This window comes from Balaenoptera musculus, chromosome 14 (genome assembly GCF_009873245.2).
Source record: "Balaenoptera musculus isolate JJ_BM4_2016_0621 chromosome 14, mBalMus1.pri.v3, whole genome shotgun sequence".
In the NCBI taxonomy this organism is placed as follows: Eukaryota; Metazoa; Chordata; class Mammalia; order Artiodactyla; family Balaenopteridae; genus Balaenoptera; species Balaenoptera musculus.
In genome coordinates this window covers 24,225,882-24,241,826 of record NC_045798.1, presented here as the reverse complement: position 1 = coordinate 24,241,826, position 15,945 = coordinate 24,225,882, and positions in this window count along the sequence as shown.

Sequence of the window (15,945 nt, the reverse complement as noted above, 5' to 3'; positions counted from 1 at the left end):
CTGCTCTCACTGTGAAGTTTGGGGCAAATAACTTCACCTCTCTGAACCCTCAAATTTTTTTTAGCATCAAGCAGGGTGAGAGGGATGAGCAGGGTGGTGGTGATGATTACATGAGATGACACCTAGTGAATGCTTAACATGAGTTAGTTAATATTTTTTTCTGGACAGTGGTAAGGAAAGTGCCAAAAAGAACTTGAAAGTCACAGAATCAGAGTGATAGGGCTGAAGAAGGCCTCAGAAATCAGGTCTCTTTACGCCTGCCCTGAGCCATGCTGCCTTGGGACTCCAGAATTTATGCTTATCGAATTCATAAACCAAGAGGCAGCTCTCACCCCGAATGTTCTCTTCTTGCCTACTGAGCCTGGAGGTTCTCCTACCCTGGCTAACACACCAGTTCATAGACATGTGTCTTGAAGTTTGGGGACCTTCCCACTGATGTGTATGCACCAAGGGGCATGATCGGAGTTGGTCTGTTTTGCTGCTGGATATCCAGAAACTAGCACAGTGCCTGGCCCACACACAAGTGGGGGCTTAATAAATACCTGTCATATGAGTGAATGAACATGCTTTTACCTTGAGAAGAAGCTGCTGCTGCAGAGGCCAGCTGCCCAGCCTCCCTCCCTGGCTCCTTCCCTGGAGCCTGTGATATTTAATTAATATGAGCCAAGCAGAGCCCACTTTATGGTGCTGGCCCAGGGGCCACCCGTAATTGAGAAATGATAGGAGGCACCTGCGACTTGACCTTGGCTAATGATGGATAGATCCACACAGAGATCAGGAGCCAAAGACCCAGGGACTGGAGCATCCGTCTAGAGAGCCCAGGTGGAAGGAAGGGAAAAGAGATGTTTGCAGCCCTGGCCTGCAATCTCAGAGGGTGGGTCGGCTCCCGGGAAATTCCGATGATGCCATTTCCCCGGGGGAAACCCATGGGGGTGTCACAGGCTCACCACATGCCAGGCTCTGGCGAGCACTTTACAGAGAGCTTCCGCATGGCAGCAGGTGCTGCTCTTTCCCAGCATCCTGACATGCTGGGAACTTGGTACATGTCTGTCGGATGGTGAGTGAATAAGTAAAAGACTCCAGGGACACTTTGGAGGGAAGCAGAATGGAAAGAAGATCCCCCAAGCTGCAGCATGGACAGCGGTGCAAGGGGCTGGGACATGGATGGGCACAGTATCCCCCTCCCCTGCTCCTGCCTTTGGCTCCGGTGAAGTTTTGGGGCTGACATAAAGGGAGGACCTTTATGTCGCTAACTCTGGTCTGAGGTCATCTCCTTCACTCCCCTGGCTCCAGTGTCTTACCCACCAAAGATGCAGCCCCTCATTTCCCTCCTAAGAGGAGAGGACTCTACTTGAGGGAGATGCTCCTCTAACATTCAGCTCTGGGGTGGGGGTGGGAGGGCGGCTGCAGGACCCTGGGTGTCTTCACATCTGTGCTGAGCAATGTCTGGGTGCAGAGAGGAACTCGCAGGGCTCTGTCATGCCCTCACATCACAGTTGCCAAGAGCATGAAGGACAGAAATGGAATTCCGATGACAAGACTCCTGGAGGGTCATGGGGGACTTTGGCAGGGAGGGAGGGCATTTGGTTCCAGACACAAGGTCAAAGAAATGTGGACCTCTGATGACCAGGAGGTGCACGGAAAATGGCAGTGCTGCAGAGCACAGCACTTTAGAGTTTATAGAGCATTTTCAGATCCAGCATTGAGAGGAGGAAGGGACGATTGATGTTGCCATTTGTCGGAGGTGCTAACTGCTGCTTGGAGAGCAGATGCACCAGCTCAGGGCCCAGAGCTGGGAAGTATCAACCTTGAGACTCTAGCCAAGGGATTCCTGGCCAATTCCTTGCCCATGGCCCCCGGCACTGCCTCACCCCTTCTGAATCTGCAGGCTTTGCAGGGAGTGTTCCATCTCTCTCTTTTTTTTAAATTGTGGCAAAATACACTTATAACATTTACCATCTTAACCATTTTTAAGTGTTCAGTTCAGTGGCATTAAGTACATTCACACTGTTGTGCAACCATCACCACCATCCATCTCCTGAATTTTTTGTGTTCTCAAACTGAAACTCTGTCTCCATTAAACATTAACTCCTGATTTTGCCCTCCCCTCAACACCTGGTGATCACCATTCTACTTTCTGGCTCTATAAATTTGACTACTCACAATAGCCAGGACATGGAAGCAACCTAAGTGTCCATTGACAGATGAATGGATAAAGAAGATGTGGCACATATATACAATGGAATATTACTCAGCCATAAAAAGGAACAAAATTGAGTTATTTGTAGTGAGGTGGATGGACCTAGAGTCTGTCATACAGAGTGAAGTAAGTCAGAAAGAGAAAAACAAATACCTTATGCTAACACATATATATGGAATCTAAAAAAAAAAAAGGTTCTGAAGAACCTAGGGGCAGGACAGGAATAAAGATGCAGATGTAGAGAATGGGCTTGAGGACACGGGGAAGGGGAAGGGTAAGTTGGGATGAAGTGAGAGAGTGACATGGACATATATACACCACCAAATGTAAAATAGCTAGCTAGTGGGAAGAAGCCGCATAGCACAGGGAGATCAGCTCGGTGCTTTGTGACCACCTAGAGGGTGGGATAGGGAGGATGGGAGGGAGACGCAAGAGGGAGGAGATATGGGGATATATGTATATGTATAACTGATTCACTTTGTTATAAAGCAGAAACTAGCACACCATTGTAAAGCAATTATACTCCAGTAAAGATGTTAAAAAAAAATTTGACTACTTTAGGGCCCTCATATTAGTGGAATCATACAGTATTTGTACTTTTGTGGCTAGCTTACTTCACTTAGCATAATGTCCTCAAAGTTCATCCATGTTGTAGCATGTGTCAGAATTTCCTCCCTTTTTAAGGATGAATAATATTCCATTGTGTGTTTATACCATATTTTATTTATCCATTCATTGGTCAATGGACATTTGGATTGTTTCCATGTTTCAGCTATTGATGCTATGAACATGGATATATAACTGTCCCTTCAAGACCCTGTTTTCCATTCTTTTGGGTATATACCCAGAAGTAAAATTCCCAGATCATATGGTAATTCTATTTTTAATACTTTAGAGAACCACCATAATATTTTCCTTGGTGGTTGCACCATTTTATTCCACACCAGCAATGCATAAGGGTTCCAATTCCTTCACCTCCTCACCAACATTTATAATTTTCTGGAGTTTTTTTTTTTTTTTTTGATAATAGCCATCCTTTCCCCCCCGACCAGAACCCGTCTTTTTATAAAAATTGAGTTATGATTAACATACAATATTAGATAGTAGCCATCCTAATGGGTATGAATAAATAGTTTTGATTTGCATTTCCTTAATGATTAGTGATGTTGAGCATCTTTCCATGTGCTCACTGGCCATTTGTATATCTCTTTTTCATGTGATGCAGAAAGAAGGGCCTAGGATCTTTGGAGTCCAATAGGTCTTGGCCTAATCATGCCTGAACCTCTCAACTTTCTCGCTGTGTGATTTTGGGCAAGTGGCTTCCTCTCTCTGGGCTCCAGTTTCCTTTGTCAAGGTCACAAGTTCGATCTACAGATGGACCAGTTCATGTTTCAGAGGAAGGAAAAATCAGCCTCTCAGAGGTGGGATCCTGGTTGGACAACTCGGGGATTTTTCAGAGCTGGTGCTTGGGATGTTGGCCACACACAAAGCTGTATTAGTTTCCTAGGGTTGCCGTAATGAAGTGCCACAAGCTGGGTGGCTTAAAGAACTAAAATTTATTCTCTCAGTTCTGGAAGTTAGGAGTCTGAGACCAAGGTGTTGGCAGGGTGGGTTCCTTCTGAGGCTGTGAGGGAGGGTTTGTTCCCTGCCTCTTCCCCAGCTTCTGATGGGATGCTGGCACTCTTTGGCCTTTGTTGGAATGTGGAAGCATCACCCCTATCTCTGCATCACCTCCATCTTCACCCACGTGGTGTTCTTCCTGAGTGTGGTCATTGTGAGAAAGCTGGGTGGGAGGGGCTATCAATCTCGCAGTGGCCACACAGACTAGCAGCTGAGGCCCATCCCTCTCTGATGTCTGCCTTGGTCTTGCTTCTGACTGGTCCAGGCTTCCACCAGTAGCAGCGTCTGCTCTGTCACACTATCTCTGAAACCTCTTGACCAGGCAAAGGTCTGTAGCCCAGTGCCTTAGCTGTGAACTTGAGCATGAGTGCTCCCGTTTCCTCCTTTATAAACAGGGAAGATTAAAATCCCTACCTCATCGAGTTGCTGTGAGGTTGGAAAAAGACTATGTATGTCATGATGACAATGATGAAATTTCCTGGGAGACCCAGTTGGTCGCCAGAAGATCAGCATCTGCAAGGTGTGATCTTGGTGAGTCACCGTGAAACATCAAGTTCCCTGATGGCGTCAGGGGTAGCCTTGCGAGAGCAGCATCAGCCAAGCACAGCCCGTGAGCCAAACCCAGCCCGCTGTCTATTTCTGTAAATAAAGTTTTATCGAATCACATTCATTTGTTCACACATTAGCTAGGGCTGCTTTTGCAATATAATAGCAGAGTTGAGTCATTGCTACAGTGACCATATGCTCTACAAAACCTAAAATATTTATTATCTGGCCCTCTATAGAAAGAGTTTGCAGATCTCCCGCCTAGAACAACATGGGCATTGGTACTTATAAGACCAGAGTTTAAATCTCAACCTTTGCCCTTCCTTGCTGCGTGACTGGTGTGTGTTATGTGAAATCACTGTTCCTGATTTGCCACATTGAAGTGATAAACTTATGCCATAGGATGATTGGGACAATGAGATGCTCACGTGAAATGCTCTCCCGTGTCTGCTTGCAGGAAGAGCTCAGTGAAGCTTTAGGCCATAGGTGTTAATGTGTCATGGTCTCTGGTATGCGGTAGGTGCTCAATATATTCCTGTGGCCAAATGCAGGAATTTCCCGTTTTTTAGGCTTAGGCAGAGTTTGGGGGCCTCATCTCTTTGCCCACAGAGTCTGGAGGAGTTGCTGGTCCCCTGGGCCCTCAGTGACGGCAATTAATGAGGCCCCTCCAGACCTTTGTGGCTCAAAGTGCAGTCCGCAATTCAAAAGCTGCCCTCTGCCATTCTGTACCCCAGGGGCCCTTTTCTGTCCTGGTACCCTGTACCTCACACTCAGCCCCTATCACTCATCGTGTAAGTGATGGAAAGAAGTCAGTCAGAGGAAAAAGACAGATTGAGTGCCTCTGTGGCCCTGGCATTTCCCTCCAGATCTCTGGATTTCCATATATTTGAAAACCTAATATAAACAACAGAGAAGAAATTTGCATTTTGGGCAGCAAGGAATGAAAAATTGAGGTGGCGTAATGTATTGCCACGCGCGGAAGAGGGATGACCGTGGTGAGGCCAACCTCTTACGACAGACCCAATAGGCCGGTGGCAAACTCATTTCCTGGCAGAATACAGGGTTCATCTGCTGGAACATTTAACAGGCATCAAAGAAAGATCACTTCCACCTCTCCCCGCCGCCTGAGATGCTGCTCTCCTGCCTTTCTTTTTGGCATTTTATTAAACCCCTTTATGTGGTTTTAATACAATATGTATGATCCACATGGAGACAAATAAATTCTTATGTACTTTTCAGGATTTGGAGTGTTCTAATGGTTATGTATGCTTTATTTATATTTTCTGAGAGACATTAAAAGGGGGATGTATAAAAATATGCAACCCAAACCGATGGTGATTTATGGTTACTCACGGAGTGATGGCAAATGGGAAGTTATGAAGTTAATTTCCAGATGTGTGGAGATGGAGATGGTGCGGGAGGACTGTGGTCTGCAGTAGTGGCAAGGGGTGTATTAATTCTGGCAAAGGCTGGATTTGGTGTTAAGTATGTCATAGGGATGCCCATGAGTCTGGAACATTTTAAGGAAGTGGTGTAGAGCCAGGGGGGATGTTGCTGTTGCAGACAGGAAAGGGGGTGCCCAGAGAGTTTAAGCAGTTTTCTAAAGTCACACAGCAAGCAAGTGGCAGAGTTGGGATTAAAAGCCCTTCTGTGGCTCCTCCTTGGGTTGTCACAAAGCTGCTTAAGAATTTGTCACAGGTTTTGTGACCTCCCCTGTGGCCTCCAGTTTGCAGGAAGACATGGGACAACTCCAAAGGGGGCAAACAAAGCAAGCCAGTAACTTGTGAAGCTTCCCTCCGTGGCCCTCTGCTAGCACACTGTGCAGGGCAGAGCAGAACTGAGGTGTGCTGGAGCTGAAATTTACACTGGTGCCTCTGGAAATCCACTTGGGGGCAGGGGACCAGGACCTGCAAGCTGGCAGTGCCACCCACTTTATGGTCTAGACAGGCATTAATTTATATATTGCACTGGGCTTGGGATGTTGGCTTGTTAAGCTCCTGCAGGGTGGAGGGATTCAGAGCAATCACACAGAAACAAGCTCTGTCTCTTAGAACGCTTTCACCCATGCCCTGCTAAACTGTCCAAACTCTGCCCTCCAAGTCTCATGTCCATTTAAGCTCTTAATTTCTGAGTCAGTGATTCCAGGGAACAACTGTAGCCTAATGGTTAGAGCACAGGCTCCAGAGCCAGACTTCCTGGGTTCCAATCCCAGCCTCACCACTTATGAGTTCTGTGAACTTGCGCTAACTGCTTAACTTCTCTGGGGGCCGCATTTCCCCGTATGTGTAGAGGGGATGATGACACTTAGCCTGGAGAAGTGCTGTGAGCAGAGGACGGTCCAATGTGTGGCAGGTGTTTATCACAGCACCCTCAGTCTTAATAAACGTCGGTTTTCATCAGTACCGTTATTCTACCTGTCTCACCTTGGGTAAGTTCTTACCCCTCTCTGGGCCTCAGTTTACCCATCTGTACAATAAGGGATTGGATTGTGTCTTGGGTTTTAAGGGGAGGATTCCTAAATCTGGCAACTCCAACATTCACTAATGCTAGTGGAATAATATTTACAAGGGGTCCCATCTTCTCTTGGGCTCTATGTATCAAAAGCCATAAAAGTGTTCATTTCCTTTGGCTCAGCAACTTTTACTTGTGGAGCTTTTACCTTAGCGGATTAATCATGTGTGTATGCAAAACAATAACTACAAGCATTTCTGTTGTGGTGTTTAAGATAGAGGGAAAACTGGGAGTGAGTGACCCAAATGGAAACAGTAGGGGATTGGTTAAATAAACGGTGATGCGGCAGTAGAATACCTGTGGCTGATTGAGCACTTACTGTATGCCCAGCCTAGGAGGAGCACTTGACACCGTGCATTACTTTCAGTCCCCCAATCCCCCAATCCCCCAATCCCCCTGCTAGGTTGCAATTAGTTCTTGTAGTTTGGCCCCAGGGGAACCGAGCTTAGAGAAAAAAACAAATCGCCCAACCTGCACAGCTGGCAGATGGCAGAGCTGGGAGTCACCTGACCATCTGACACCAAACCAAACTGGCCTCTTTTTTTTTTAACCACATCGCACTCCTCAGGTTGATGTCAGGAAGGTGGCTCCGAGGAAGAAAGGGACATTGACGACAGCTGTGCATGGATAGTCATCTGTGGGATACAAGCCTTCGATTGTGAGAACACATGGTTGCTTTCACACTGCTGTGAAGCCACCATCCATGACTTAACGTGAACCTTTATCATCGTGTGTTTGTGAATTTGCCTTAATCACCTTGCTCTGGTTTTTCTCTTGTGGGAAGAATTCACCTCTTGTTTATTCCAATGCCAATTTCTAAGCTCCAGGATTCTGGTGACCCAGTATCAGGTTTATGCTTCTACTCTACACTTCATCCATCCATCTGAATGTACCACAGGTATTCATCCAACCACCCAGTCATCCCTGGACTCATATATCCATTATCCATCCATCAATCCACCCATCCATCCATATATTCACCCCCCATTCACTTATTTACCCGTCCATCCATCCATCCATCCATCCATCCATCCATCCATCCATCCATCCATCCAACCATCCATCCATCCCTCCTTTTCATTTATTCATTTATCTATTTCATGCATTCATTCATCAAATAGTTTTTGAATACCTCCTATGTAACAGGCACTGTTCTAGGCACCAGGGTCACAGAAATGAACAAATCAGACACAGCCCCTGCCTTGAAGGAGATCACAGAAAAGTAGATTCATTGGATGAATAAGCAAATCATTTTGATCACTTCCTGGTCAATAAAGATTTATGTTATCTTGCTTTATGTTCTCTTCATAGCATTTATCACGACCTGCCAGTACACTGTAATGTTTACTGTTTACCATGTCTCTTCACATGTTAGCTTATTTTGTTCTGTACCACTGCATCTCTCATTCTAGAAGAGTGTCTGCTCAGTACACGATTCCTGAATCAATGGATAAATGAATATGTGGGGTGGATTGAGGCTGATGTGATCTTGGCCTCACAAGCTTATGGTGTCATGGGGAGTTAGACAATGACTGAGTGATTAGAAATGTGATGTCAGTTGAGAGGGGGACACACAGTGTGCCACAAGAGGGAATTTGACTCAGCCTGAAAATTTCAGGAAGGCTTCCTGGAGGAAGAGGTACTTCATTGGAGTCCTGAAGGAGGGGTCAGAGTTTGCTAGGTGAAGGGGTTGGGGTGAGGCATGGCCCAGGGAACAACAGGTGCAAGAGCTTTGAGTTGCAAAAGAGCCTTTAAAATAATCAAATTCTACCCATGGACAGAATTCTACCCATGGACAGAGTTCTACCAACTCTCCAGTTGGTAAAACACTTTTCTCCTTTGAGATATTCTTTCATATTCACAGCGCATTTATGTAGCAGGGCAACCATTTTCCCCTCATATTTCCAGATATAGAAACTGAGGTCCCAAGAAAGTCACATGACCAAGAAGTCATATCTTGACTGCAGAGCTGGTTGGCTACATGGCCCTGCCGTGCACCATCATGGTCATCGGAATGGGGCTCTGTATAACCCACAGAAAGTACTGCTTGCACTTCTCAAATTAGTGGAGATAACCGTTGAATACTTTGTGGATAGGTAAGTGAGTTCTGCTTTCAGGTGAGGTGGTGGCAGTGTGAATACAGACTCTGGGACCAAGTGAATGGGGTTCAGGTCGCAGCTCCACCTCCTCTTCTCTTTATGCGTAGCTTCGCTTAGCTGGAAAGTGGGATGGAGACCCAACACCCATGAGTAAATCCTCAGTAAATGTAACGTTTCCTTCAACAAATACTGGTGGAATCTTCTCCATGCAGTCTCTATATTATGATCTGGGGATGCAATGATGACTAAGACAAGATACTATTTTTGTTTATACACCGATAAGCTCACTAGCACACCTGTCTTCTTGACGGTTTCCACGGCAGATGTCCCCTTGTCTTTTCCATGTCAGAGCCTGTGATTATTTTGTAACTTTGGGCAAATCATTGGGCCACTTTGGACCTCAGTTTCCTCGTATTCTCAATGATCTCTCAAGTCAGACCCTCAAGATTGCCTGAGTGGCATGGCATGGGATCCTGCGGCTTATGTGCCCACAGATTTCCAGAGCTCTGCCAGAGAGGCAAGTCTACTTAACGATCACGAAATTGATCTGGGGGGCTTCCCACAGGAACCTTTAATCCTGTAGGAGCTGACCATCCGAGAAGATAGCTCACAAGGAGGAATTTATTTGTGATTGTCCCAAAAGGAAAGATAAGCCATTTTGTAGGCAACATGCCCAGACTTCTGAAAGCTCATTTGCAAGAGAGGCTTCCAAATAATCCATCCCCGAGATGGATCCTGCCAGAGTCTCCAGGCAATTTGTGGCTGCCCTTCTGACCAAGAGGGAACCCTTCTCTGTCAGGTTTGAGAGTCCACATAGCACTTGGCCATGACCTACCAGAGACCTCCCTGTGATTGCTGTGTATCACTTACAAAACTCTTTTACACATGAGTAAGGTGTCTTGGAGCAAGAACTTTCTTATGGATGTTCCAGTAGCTGGAAAAAATAAAGTTTTCTAAGAATGCCAGGAGTATAAAGAGAGGGCTTTCATCTGAGTTATTCCCTCTCCTTCAGACATCTAATAAATCCATCAGTAGGTCCCATCAATTCTGGCTCCAGATACATCTGTGCATCTCTCTGGAGCCTGACCATGTCTGGCTACCTTTGGCACTCCACTCAGGTCCACGTCACCATCATTTCACCCCTGGACAGCAGTCAGGTCCCATCTGGTCCCCATGCTTATTCCACCCCTGCTTCCCTGTCCCCCACAATTTTTTCTCCACCAGCACAGTGGAACACTCTTCTAAAAAAACGAAGTCAAATCCTGCCTTCCCCTGTTGAAAGGCTTCAGTGGCTTCCCATGGATGGAGTTCCAGCTCCTGCCCTTGACCTGAAGGCCAGGTCTGTCTGTCACTGATCCCCCAAACATCATCTTCATCTTCCCCTTACTCACTATGCTCTACTACATAAGCCTTCTTTTACTTCCTTGAATAGATCAAGCCCTTTCCCACCCCAGGAACTTCTCAAATGCTATTTGCTTTGGGAAGGGGTGTCCCCCCACTCCAACCTCATCTTTCAAGTCTCAGCTTAATCATCACTCCCTGGAGAAGCTTCCTGAAAATACCCCCTCAAGTATATTCCCTATAGCAGCATCCAGTTCATGAATCTTTTATAGAATTTATCATATTTTAGAACTGTTTTTTTGCTTATTCTTTGTCTTAGAGTCCTCTAGACTATAAGCTCCATGAAGGCAGGGACCATGTCAATTCTGCCCAGTGCTATCTCCCCAACTCCAGTCTCCAAGCCTTCATTTTTCACTGGTAGCATTGGAACAATGATCATTGTCATCTTTATGAAGCAAGATAATGTCCCCAGGGTCCAGATGGAGTCATAGATGTGGAAATGTCTTCATAAATTGGAGTTGTGCATGAGAAGAGGGGGAGGTCCAGGTAGACTTTCTGAGAGCATAGTGACCCTGTGACCTCTATTTACCTGGGAAGCTCTGAGCTCAAGAAAATGACCTTAGTGTGAGTAAGGGGGGAGAAGAGAGCCAAGGCTTTGGAGTTAGATAAACCTGTGTCAAGTTTGTTTTTTGCTTTCTTATGACATGTAAGGAAAGGGTCTTCACAGCACTGAGCCTGTGTTTTCTCATGTGCTAAATGGGGATCATGTCACCTACCTCTCAGATCAGTTGATGGAGCTTCAGAATGGGCCATGGAAGAGCCTCAGTAGGCATCAGTGTTCATGTCCTAGTCTCTCTCAATTTCCCCTTCCCTCTCCCTCTCCCTCTTTCTCTTTCTCTATCTTTCTCTCTCTGTTTCTAAAGGTATCACCCACCTCTCCCTCTTTATTGGAAATATCTATCTTTCAGATGTTTAACAGGTTTGTGAAAATAATTCCCCCAAGAGGAATTCATCCCATAGGAGTAGGCGGAGGACAGTACACAAGCAGGGAGCAGCAGCACCCTGAACTGAGCCTCGCCAGCCCACGATGCGCCAGCCCACGATGTGCCAGCCCAGGGCGGGCCCAACGTCATCACTTTCTCTTTGGCCCCTCCCCAACCGCCAGTGCCCTGGCCCCTGCCCAGTGCCATTCCATTTCCAGAAAGGCTCCCTTGACCCGTGGGTCCTTCAGCCACGACAGAGGTGGCGCCGGCTGGAATCCAGGCGTGAAATTATGAAAGAATGGGGCTGTCGCTGCCTCCAGTTGTGCACTGGCCTCAGATGTGAAATTGCCGTTTTTTCCACCCCGCTCGCACCGGCCTGTCGCATGCGGGGCGGAAAAGATTGTATTTATCACCTGTCAGGATCTGCCAGAACTGAGTTACGTGAGGCAGGACAGCATAAAATTATCATACACAAGCATGAAATTACAAAATCGCTTGGAACTGAACAACAAAATTATTTCATTTCGGAGGGAGGCCATTCCATTTTTTAGCTCTGACACCTTGACTGCCAAACTTTGAATTGAAATTGAGTGTGAGGGCCATGGAATAGAGACAGCAATAACAAGAAGTAGCATGTAAACTAGCCATGCAGACACACTACATTAATGGCCCCCAAAACCTCCCACCAGAGATATGTAACTGAATAAATGTCACATGTCCCTGTTACTCAACTTGCCTTGCAGCAACTAGAAATGACTTAAGCCAATGCTAGAACCCAGGTCTAATAGCCGAGGGTTCCTGGGAGGGATTGGGTCAAGGTTGGTTCTTCACATCCACAGAGTGATGCCCCAATGAGACAGAAAGCATGCAGGCTTTGGAGTCAGGTGTGTGTAAGTTTGAATTCTGGCTGCAACATTAGTGAGCTGTGTGACACCAAATGAATTTGTTAACCTCTCTGAACCTCCATTTTATCATCTGTAAAATGAAGACAATCATAGGTTATTGTGAGGACAAGAATATCTCACGCATAGTGTCTGGCACATAGTAGGTTTTCAATATAGGAATTATGAGAGTTGGGATAAGTGGGTTTACCCACCATTTTCTTTCTTCTTTCAAAGTTTTGTGCCATTTTTACACTCTGTAGTGAAAGCATTTATCCAACAAGCTTTTTATTAAGCATGGAAAAGAAAACTGTGATAGTAGTTTGTGTTTAGATGTAAAACACAGATTGGATATGTTGCGTCCAACTTTCATATACCCATACTTTTTGACATGTGACTTTGCAATCCCTCCCCTTGGAGATGGGGCTTATTTCATCATCCAATTGTTAGTGGACCTGGCCATGTGACTTACTTCAGTCAATGGCCTGTGAGCAGGTGATGCAAGGAGAGTCTTGGCCTCTTGCACTCCTGCTGTTTGCTTAAGAATGGCATGCCCTATGTAGACTCTGGTCTATGGAGGTAGAGAGACATGTGGAGCAGCCTAGAGTCAAGTTGAGCCAACCCACAGATCTGTGAGTAAGGGAAACAAATGATTGTTGTTAGCCACTGAGATTTTGGGGATTGTTTGTTACACAGCAAAAACTGACTCATTAAGTAGCTAGACTCAGATGATTATAAACAGAGGTTTGCCTTCATGAATAGTCTGCAGAACATTTAAAATTCGTGTGGGACTCAGGGCAATTCTTTACAGAGTTGTTTTTTGAGGACTTGTTTTGTGAATTATAGTATATCTAGAGGCGTTGTCTTCTGTACCTTAAATGCCAGTGTTTCCCCATCAGCATGGGAACTAGTTAGGACTGTGGGTCTCTACTCCAGCAGACCCAACACTCTCTTTTCATTACGTCTATTTTATAACACCCACTTTGCTATCCTGAAATGAAATTCATGCATTTCATCTTCATATACATGTAATTTTTAAAAAAAATCAATATAATGCCCTAACTATAATATAAAGAGGGAATAAAATGAAAGCAATTTATAATAAAATAATATCTATTTCAATATGTGAATTATCGGGAAACCACTATCTGCCAGGAGACATAATGAAGCAGCCTGGTGCTTGTACCTACTTATAATGAATAAGTTGAGATTTCAGACAAATATTCAGTTGAGTATTGTCGACATTTTTCTCTGTATTTGACATTTTGAAATAAGAGCTAAATTAGTATATTCATATATATGGGTGGCATCACCATGACTGGGGCTGCTGCAGATGTCGACTGATGCAGGTGTGTTGTAGCAACTCACGTTCCACGAGCACCTTTGAGGCCAATGCCTGGATTTTCCAAAATGGAAAACAACTTGATAGAATTTTGGAGAAAACCAAGCACCGCCTTCCCCCAATTTATATTGCAGCTTCATCCCGGGAGAATCCCATGCAAAGTAAAACTGTGCAAAGAAGATTTTGCTGTATTTAAGATGGATTTAGATTCCAGACTCAGGTAATTATTAAGTAAAAAAAATTACCTACGTGAATGTCCAGAAGGGCATTTGAAATTCCCCAAAGACTTGGGACCATTCTTCTTGATGTGGGACTGCCCTGGGCGTTGCACGTCCAACGTGGCTGATTTAATCCTTCCAGTTTCTAGACAGGGTTTCTCAACCTAGGAACAATTGACATTTGGGGTTGGATAGTTATTTGTGTTGGGGGTGCTGTCCTGTGCATTGTAGGCTGATGAGCAACATCTCTGGCCTCTGTCCACTGGCTGCCAGTAGTACCCTCCTCCCCTCCAAGTGGTGACATCCAAAAATACCTCCAGATACTGCCAAGTTTCCCCTGGGGTGCAAAATAACACCCCGTGGAGAAACAGTGGACCAGGATAATACCTCATCGCCCTGCATTCCCCAAATCCTCCTCGGAGATGGCACTGCCTCTGTTAAGAAACACTTGTCCAGGAAGCCCTGGATTTCGTTGTCATTTTATTCCAAGAACAGACATTGAGCACCTTCTGTGTGCCAGGTGTCATGGATACAGTGATGAATGTGACAGTCCTCTAACTCAAGGAGTTCGAGTTGTTCAGGCCCCATCCTGGAAGTCACCTCTGTATCTCTCCATACCTCATGCCCTCATTCTACACTCCCTGCCCATTCCTCACGCCATCCATTCTAACCGCAGATTTCATCTTGAATTTGTCCACTTCTCTCCATCCCCATCTGCTCTTTCCAGTCTTGCTTCTCTTCAGTCTGTTCTCTAACCTGTGGATAGAGTAATCATGTTAAATTACAAATTCAGAAATTTCATTCTTGCACTCTCCTACTTAGAACACTTCAGTTGATTTTCATTGCACTTAGGGAAAAATGAAAACCAAAACAAGGTTTCCACCGTGCTCTACAGGGCCATCCGTCCTGTCCTGACACCTTATTTTTGCCCAGGGGGTTGCAAGCTGGGGCTGGATTTTGGAAAGTCTTAAACGTCAAGCTGAGTGGTCAAACCTCAACCGAGCGACTGTTAAAGAGCCTCTAGTCCTCCAATGGATGTGTCTACCAAGGCCAGATATTCTTCTGAGGGGATGTTGTTCCCTGCAGATCCCTTAAAAAGGGGAAAAAAAGGTGGAACTTAGATTACTTCAAGATCAAATCAGAGAGTAGAGGGGCAGAGCTTAACTGAGATTCGAGGTAGCTTCTCCTGATTTCCTTTCCTCTGCTGGGATATGAGCTTTAACATCTTATAACATCTTCTTAGTAGTCTTGCCTGGTGAGTAGTGTTATCCCCATTTTATAGATGATGACGCTGAGCTTCAAGGAAAGAAAGATGATCGTCCAAGACCACTGAGCTTGTGTCAAAGCTGGAATTTGAAGCACATCCTCCAAGGAGCTATCCAAAGCACCACTGCCCCTCATGTGATAACCACAGGAGTCTCCTTATTGGTTTCCTTGAGTCCATTGTCACCCCACCTACTGGGGGCTAAAGCAGTGGAAATGACCTGCAACACCTCATGAGATTTCCCCTTGCCTACTTCTTCAAACCTATCTCTCTACCCTTTCCTCCATCAGTCTCTGAGCTTTAGGTGTACAATTCGTCTCTTGGCAACTTGATCCTGCCACAGGGCCTTTGCATATGCTGTTCACGTTGCCTACTTCAGGTGCTTTTCACCTTCTGCCCTCTCAAATCTCAGATCAAGCATCCCTTCTTCCTGCAAGTCTCTCCCATCCCCCTCCACACCTCCCCTAGTCTGGGTCAGGTCTATTCATTATACACTCATGCAACAATGTTCTTCTTTAATTTGCATGGTTAGATTTTAATCTAGTCCCCTCCACTGGAGTGTAAGCCTCCTGAGGGCAACAACTCAGGTTGCTTTGCTCATATTAGATCCCATCCCTTAGCTTAGTGTATAGCACATAGTAGGTACTCAATAAATGTTTGATCAGAGAAGGGAGGGAGGGAGGGAGGGACGGACGAAGGAAGGGAGGAAGGAAGGAAGGAAGGAAGGAAGGAAGGTGCTCTTTTTTCTATATTCACCACCTCCACATTTGGTTGTATTGCCCTGAGGGGACTTACCCCTCCTGCTACCACTTGGCTGGGTGCATGACAGCCCTTCATGGGACCATGGTGTCTGGAGCCCCAGAGTGAGTTGACCTCCAGCTGTGCCGGGCTGCCAGCGCCCACGAGGAGAGCTGCCGGCTTCAGCAGGCAGCGATGCTGT